At 41.5% G+C, this 7,326-nt stretch overlaps 1 long non-coding RNA gene across 1 annotated transcript; it reads left to right on the forward strand.

The window, feature by feature from the left end:
* Positions 1-989: 989 nt before the first annotated feature.
* On the forward strand, positions 990-1,898 carry LOC134214577 (uncharacterized). The gene is made up of 3 exons (XR_009979838.1): positions 990-1,370; positions 1,480-1,557; positions 1,634-1,898. It is a non-coding gene; the product is annotated as an uncharacterized LOC134214577 (long non-coding RNA).
* The last annotated feature ends 5,428 nt before the right edge of the window (positions 1,899-7,326 follow it).

Below are 7,326 nucleotides of genomic sequence, written 5' to 3' on the forward strand. Positions count from 1 at the left end.
GGTATAAGTATTTGTAGATACAATAAAATGCGTTTTCAATAAATAAAATTTGAATTTGTTTCATCTGAAAAAGTGTTTTTGAGCATAAAAGAAAAAATCCGAATACCCTAACCCCACTGCTGAAAGCGGGATTCATCCTGACCGGTTTTACGTCGTTTTCCCAGTTACATCAAAATATTACGTCGAATATGAATTACATTGCTCTGATTTGAAGATGAAACATCAATTACGTCAACTTTTGTTACGTCATTCAGATGTAACAACACATTATATTTACGACGGCAATGATGTGCATCAAATCTGATGTGATATTACTTTTTATTTTTTACTGTGTACGTCACTTTTGCGTACAACCCGATTGGGCTGCACCTTTGAGTTTTTTTTTCAATTTTTAATAATAATTAGTAAAAAAAAATAGTATTTGCGAATAAATGTAAATCTTTTGTTGATGTGTCTGACTGACTTGTTTTTAAGTTTCATGTTGGCCTTTTGTACCGGATATTCCGGTATTCCGGAACCTGTTCTGTGGCCATTGCACACAGCAAAAAAAATATTAATATGCCGTGACGTAACTTTGTTAAACGTACTTAAAAAGTCTATGTAAAAGTCAATTTGATGTATTTTCAAATCAAATTGATGCTTTATTACACAAATTGAACGTAGTACGTGACGGACAAAATATTTTCCTTGTTACGCTTAAAGTACGTAAAGTTACCTTCGTAAATCGTTATTTTATTACACATAAAATGATGCACATCATGCTGGTTGTAAATGAAACACCATATTACATATTCTTGTGGTATATTACGTAAAAACGATGTAATATTACTTAACGATGCTGCGATCGCGCTCAAGCCCACACAGCAAAAAAAATATTAAAATGCAGCGACGCAACTTTACGAAACGCACTCAATAAATTGATGTAATTGGTGATTTCACGTACTATCACGTCACTTCAACGCTTTATTACATCGCTACCCGTAAGATTTGATTGAGATTAATCACCTCTCAATTACGTCATTAAAGCATAAAATTTACCATATTTTTCAACAATTTACTACATTCAAAATGCTGCACATCATGCTGGTTCACAATAATATATAATATTACAGAAATCAACGTAATATCGCTTCAAAAAAACTGCAACTACTCGTCAACAACACAGGAGCCAACTGACAGCCATTTTCACTTTTTCGTTTGCGCTGAACGACGGTGATCGGCAATCATCAATTTACTTCCAAAGCTATATTTATTTATGAAAATGTGAAGTTAAATTAGTGCTGTGTTCATAGCTCTTGCTGACAAATAAAGCTCTTGCTCATCGTGCTCATCTAATACTCATCATGAGGGCGAGGAAAACAATTCCGCAGGTAAGCATCCATTTTATTATCAGCCGTGGAAGTGCAAAATTTGACGTGTTCCAGAAACTCTGTTTAGATGCTTGATTTTTTTTTTTTTGTGGTTACATTCATTCCGCAGGTAAAATAATGGAGTTTGTGAGTTCGTTGCTTTCCTGCCTTACCCGTTCGTCGATAAGAAAAAAATATGGTTCCGCAGGTATGTTTTTCATTCATTTAGTGCTCTGCCCCAAATCCAACAACAATGCTATGTGAAAGGTGAAAATCTGTTACAGGTACTCTTCCGGAATCGGAAGCACACACAACAAAGGAAGCAAGCGATTGGATAATTATTAAACAGCAAAACATGAGTAACTGTTGTACGGAGCTGTCGACATGTCAAAGGCTGATTAAAGATCACAGAAAGCGGTAAGAAGAGCAACCATTTAAGCAGCATCTTTACTCCCGTCCTGAATTATTAGTTACAAGTTACGAATTACCTATTTTCTATAGGTGTTCAGTGATAATTTGTAAATAATTAGGCCATTTGCTTAGGATGCGCTTGTGTAATGAACGCCTGTAGGAAGGAGTAGAGTGCTACCCAAATGATCCTAAGGTTTTCCTGTCTGAGAGTGAGGGCGGGGAGAAGCATACTGGAAATAAAACAACATCGAAACAGCTCAAAATAATTTTCTTAATGAAACAATAGTTTAATTGTAAGGTGATATCAAGCAAGAAAAATATTACTAAAATCAACAAAAGAAAAATGAAAAAATAAACAACAAATACTAAAAATAGAAATAATAAAAATTTGAAACAAACATTAAAAATCGTTTAGAATTTTTATATTGTAATATTTTTATTTTTTTATATTTGCATATTTATATTCCCAAATTTGAAACCTCCCCATACTTTGACATTTTTTTTAACTTTATTTAGGTGTTCGATTTGATGCTTGATATTTTACACTTTTTATATTTTTATACCTTTATAATTTTATATTTTAACATTTTAATATTTTTAACATTTTAATATTTTAACATTTTTTAACACTTTTAATCATCTTAACATTTAAACATTTAAAGTCATAATTAAATATTTAATACATATTTTCATATTTTTACCCCCACCCCCACACCCCACCCCCACACTTATATTTTATATTTGTATAACCCCAATCTTTATACACCCCACACCCCCATTCTAACACCCCCACATCCCCACACCCCACACACCCCACCCACACTTCCCCACACCCCCTCCCCACACCCCCACCCCACACCCTCACACCCCCACACCCTCCACACCCCACACCCCACACCCCCACACCCCCACACATCTCTACACCCCACTCCCCACACTCCCACACCCCCCACACCCCACACCCCACACCCCCACATCTCACACCCCTTACTCCCTAAACCCCCACACCCTCACTGCATACCCCCATCCCCACACCCCACACCCCACACCCCACACCCCACATCCCCACACCCCACACCCCCACACCCCACACCCCCACACCCCACACCCCACACCTGCACACCCCACACCCCCACATCCCCACACCCCACACCCCACACCCCCACACCCCCACACCCCCACATCCCCACATCCCCACACCCCACATCCCCCACACCACACACCCCCACACCCCCACACCCCCCCCCCACACCCCACCCCCACACCCCCACACCCCACACCCCCACACCCCACACCCCCACACCCCACACCCCACACCTCTCACACCCCCACACCCCACCCCACACCCCACACCCCACATCCCCACACCCCAACACCCCACACCCCACACCCCAACACCCCCACACCCCCCACCCCCACACCCCACCCCACACCTCACACCCCACACCCCCACTTTCACACCCCCACACTCCACTTTACCTCACACCCCTCATACCACAACCCCACATCTCACCCTCACATATCTCATCACCTCACACTAATAATTTTCATACCATTTTATTAATATTTTAATATTTTAATATTTTTATATTTTTATATTTTTATATTTTTATATTTTTATATTTTTATATTTTTATATTTTTATATTTTTATATTTTTATATTTTTATATGTTTATATTTTTATATGTTTATATTTTTATATTTTTATATTTTTATATTTTTATATTTTTAGATTTTATATTTTCATATTTTTATATTTTCATATTTTTATATTTTAATATTTTTATATTTTTATATTTTTATATTTTTGTATTTTCTTTTATAATTCCTTTCAAAACTCCAAGAGAAATTTCTGGAGGAATTCCTGGTGGTGGGTAGCAGTTGGGTTAAAAATTCTATTTCTAATTCTAGGCGATCGCCAGCAAAGTTTCTAGAGTAATACACGGGGAAATTTAGCAACAACTTCTACGGAACTTCTGAACTCCAGAGAATTTTATAAAGCCAACTTCCCAAGAAACTCTTAAGAAACATCCCATCTAATTTCTGGAAGAACTTCCCAAGGAACTTGGATGGGATTTTCCAAAGGAAATCATGGAGAACTTCCGGAGGAATTCCTGGGGAACTTTCAAAGCAATTCTTGAAGAAACTTCCTTTAGGATTTCCTGAAGAACTTTTATGGAACTTTATTAGGAGTTCTGGAAAGGTTTTTTGGAGGCACTTCCAAGAAATTCATGGAGAAGTTTGCTGAAGAATTCCTGGAGGAACTTTCAACTAATTCTTCGGAAGAATTTGTATGAGAACCGTCGTAGAAACTCCTGGAGAAACTTCTGTAGGAACTTCCAGATGATTTTTGGAAGAATTTCCTGAAAACTTGAGAAATTACTGCACGATCTTCCGAAAAATTCCAGAAAGAACTTCCGGAGGAATTCGTAAAGAACTTTTGGAGGATTTCGTGCAGCTACTTCGGAGGAATTCTTGGTGCACTTTCAAAGGAATTCCAGTAAGAATTTCCGGAGGAACTTTTCTAGTAATTTCTGGAGGAACTCCAGAAGAATTTCTGGAAAACTTCAGAAACTCCTGGAGGAACTTCCGAGGAATTTCTGAGAAGCTTCCTGTAGAATTCCAGGAAATCTACCGGATGAATTCCTGAAAAACTTTTGAAGGATTTCTGGAAGATCTTTCGTTGAAACCCTGGAGAAATTTCCGGAAAAATTGCTGGAAACCTGAAGAAACTTCCGAAAAACCTGACGAACTTCTGAGGAATTCCTTGGTCGAACTTCTCGAGGAATTCCTGGACGAACTTCCTGAGGAATTCCTAAAGAAACATTTGAAAGATTTATGGAGAACTTCCAGAAACTCCAGGAGGAACTTCCGGAAAAATGCTGGAAGAACTTCCGAAGGAATTCTGATGGAACTTCCTGGGGAGAACTTCCAAAAGAATTAGTGCAGGAACTTCTAGAGGAATTCCAAGGAACTTTCTAAGAAGATTTTGCAATACTTCGGAGAGAATTTTCCGGAGAATTCCAGGAAGAACTTACGGAGCAACTTTTGAAGGAATTCGTGCAGGTACTTCTCAAAGAATTCCTGGAGGAACTTCCGGAGGAATTCCTGGAGGAACTTCCGGAGGAATTCCTGGAGGAACTTCGGGAGGAATTCCTGGAGGAACTTCCGGAGGAACTTCCGGAGGAATTCCTGTAGGAATTCCTGGACGTACTTCCGGGGGAATTCCTGAAGGAACTTCCGGAGGAATTCCTGGAGGAACTTCCGGAGGAAATCCTGAAGGAAATTCCGGAGGAATTCCTGGAGGAACTTCTGGAGGAATTCCTGGAGGAACTTTCGGAGGAATTCCTGGAGGAACTTCCGGAGGAATTCCTGGAAGAACTTCCGGAGGAATTCCTGGAGGAACTTCCGGAGGAATTCCTGGAGGAACTTCCGAGGAATTCTGAGGAACTTCCGGAGGAATTCCTGAGGAACTTCCTGAGGAATTCCTGGAGGAACTTCCGAGGAATTCCTGGAGGAACTTCCGAGGAATTCTGGAGGAACTTCCGAGAGGAATTCCTGAGGAACTTCCGAGGAATTCTGAGGAACTTCCGGAGGAATTCCTGGAGGAACTTCCGGAGGAATTCCTGAGGAACTTCTGGAGGAATTCCTGAGGAACTTCCGGAGGAATTCCTGGAGGAACTTCCCGAGAGAAATTCCTGAGGAACTTCCGAGGAATTCCTGAGGAACTTCCGGAGGAATTCCTGAGGAACTCTGGAGGAATTCCTGGAGGAACTTCCGGAGGAATTCCTGGAGGAACTTCCGGAGGAATTCTGGAGGAACTTCCGGAGGAATTCTGAGGAACTTCCGAGGAATTCCTGAGGAACTTCTGGAGGAATTCCTGAGGAACTTCCGAGGAATTCCGGAGGAACTTCCGGAGGATTTTCCTGGAGGAACTTCCGGAGGAATTCCTGGAGGAACTTCCGGAGAATTCCCTGAGGAACTTCCGAGGAATTCTGGAGTGAACTTCCGTAGAATTCCTGAGGAACTTCCGGAAGAATTCCTGAGGAACTTCCGGAGGAACTTCCGGGAGAATTCTTGATAAACTTACGGATGAATTCACGGAGGAACTTCCGGAGGAATTCCTGAAGGAACTTCCGGAGGAATTCCTGAGGAACTTCCTGAGGAATTCCTTGGAGGAACTTCCGAGGAATTCGGAGGAACTTCCGGAGGAATTCGGAGGAACATCCTGAGGAATTCCCTGAGGAACTTCTCGAGGAATTCCTGGAGGAACTTCCGGAGGAATTCCTGGAGAACTTCCGGAGGAACTTCCTGAGGGACCTCCCGAGGAATTCCTGGAGGAACTTCCGGAGGAATTCTGAGGAACTTCCGGAGGAATTCCTGGAGGAACTTCCGGAGGAATTCCTGGAGGAACTTCCGGAGGAATTCCTGAGGAACTTCCGGAGGAATTCTGAAGGAACTTCAGCAGGAATTCCTGGAGGAACTTCCGGAGGAATTCCTGGAGGAACTTCCGGAGGAATTCCTGGAGGAACTTCCGGAGAAATTCGTGGAGGAACTTCCGGAGGAATTCCTGGAGAAACTTCCGGAGGAATTCCTGGAGGAAATTCCGGAGGAATTCCTAGAGGAACTTCCGGAGGAATTCCTGGAGGAATTCCTGGAGGAACTTCCGGAGGAATTCCTGGACGAACTTCCGGAGAAGTTCCTGGAGGAACTTCCGGAGGAATTCTTGGAGGAACTTCCGGAGGAATTCTTGGAGGAACTTCCGGAGGAATTTCTGAAGGAATTCTTGGAGGAATTTCTGGAGGAATTTCCGGAGGGATTCCTGGAGGAACTTCCGGAAGAATTTCAGGAGGAATTTGTGGAAGAACTTTTAGAGGTATTTGTGAAGATACTTCCGGAAGAATTTCTAAAGGAACTTCTCTAAGAATTCCTGGAGGAACTTTTAGATCAATTCCAGGAGGAACTTTCGAAGGATTTTTCCTAGTAATTTCTGGAACCTTCGACAGAAATTCTGGAAGAACTTCCATAGTTACTTCTGAAGGAACTGTCAGAGAACTTTCTGGAGGAACTTCTGGGAGAATTCCAGATATTTCTTCTGGAGGAATTCTTGGAGGAACTTTTGAAGGAATTCGTGCTGGTACTTCCGGAGGAATTCGTGCAGGTACTTCCGGAGGAATTCCTGAAGAAACTTCCGGAGGAATTCCTGAAGAAACTTCCGGAGGAATTCCTGAAGGAACTTCCCGAAGAATTTCAAGAAGAACTTCCGGAGGAATTCATGGAAAAAAATTTAGAGGGATTCGTGCAGGTACTTCCGGAGGAATTCGTGGATGGACTTACGGAGGAATTCCTAAATGAACTTCCGAAAGGCTTTGTAAAGAAACTTCTGGATGAATTCCTGAATGAACTTCTAAAGGAATTCCAGGAAGATCTTTCGCAGGAACTTTCCTAAAAATTTGTTTCACCAATATGAATCAAATTATGCCTTGAGAAGGCAAAATATTTGAACTCAAAATTTCTTGCCGAAAAGGCTTTCAAAATTCTTGACAGGTTCTCAGAAACGATTTA

This window comes from Armigeres subalbatus, chromosome 1 (genome assembly GCF_024139115.2).
Source record: "Armigeres subalbatus isolate Guangzhou_Male chromosome 1, GZ_Asu_2, whole genome shotgun sequence".
Taxonomy (NCBI): Eukaryota; Metazoa; Arthropoda; class Insecta; order Diptera; family Culicidae; genus Armigeres; species Armigeres subalbatus.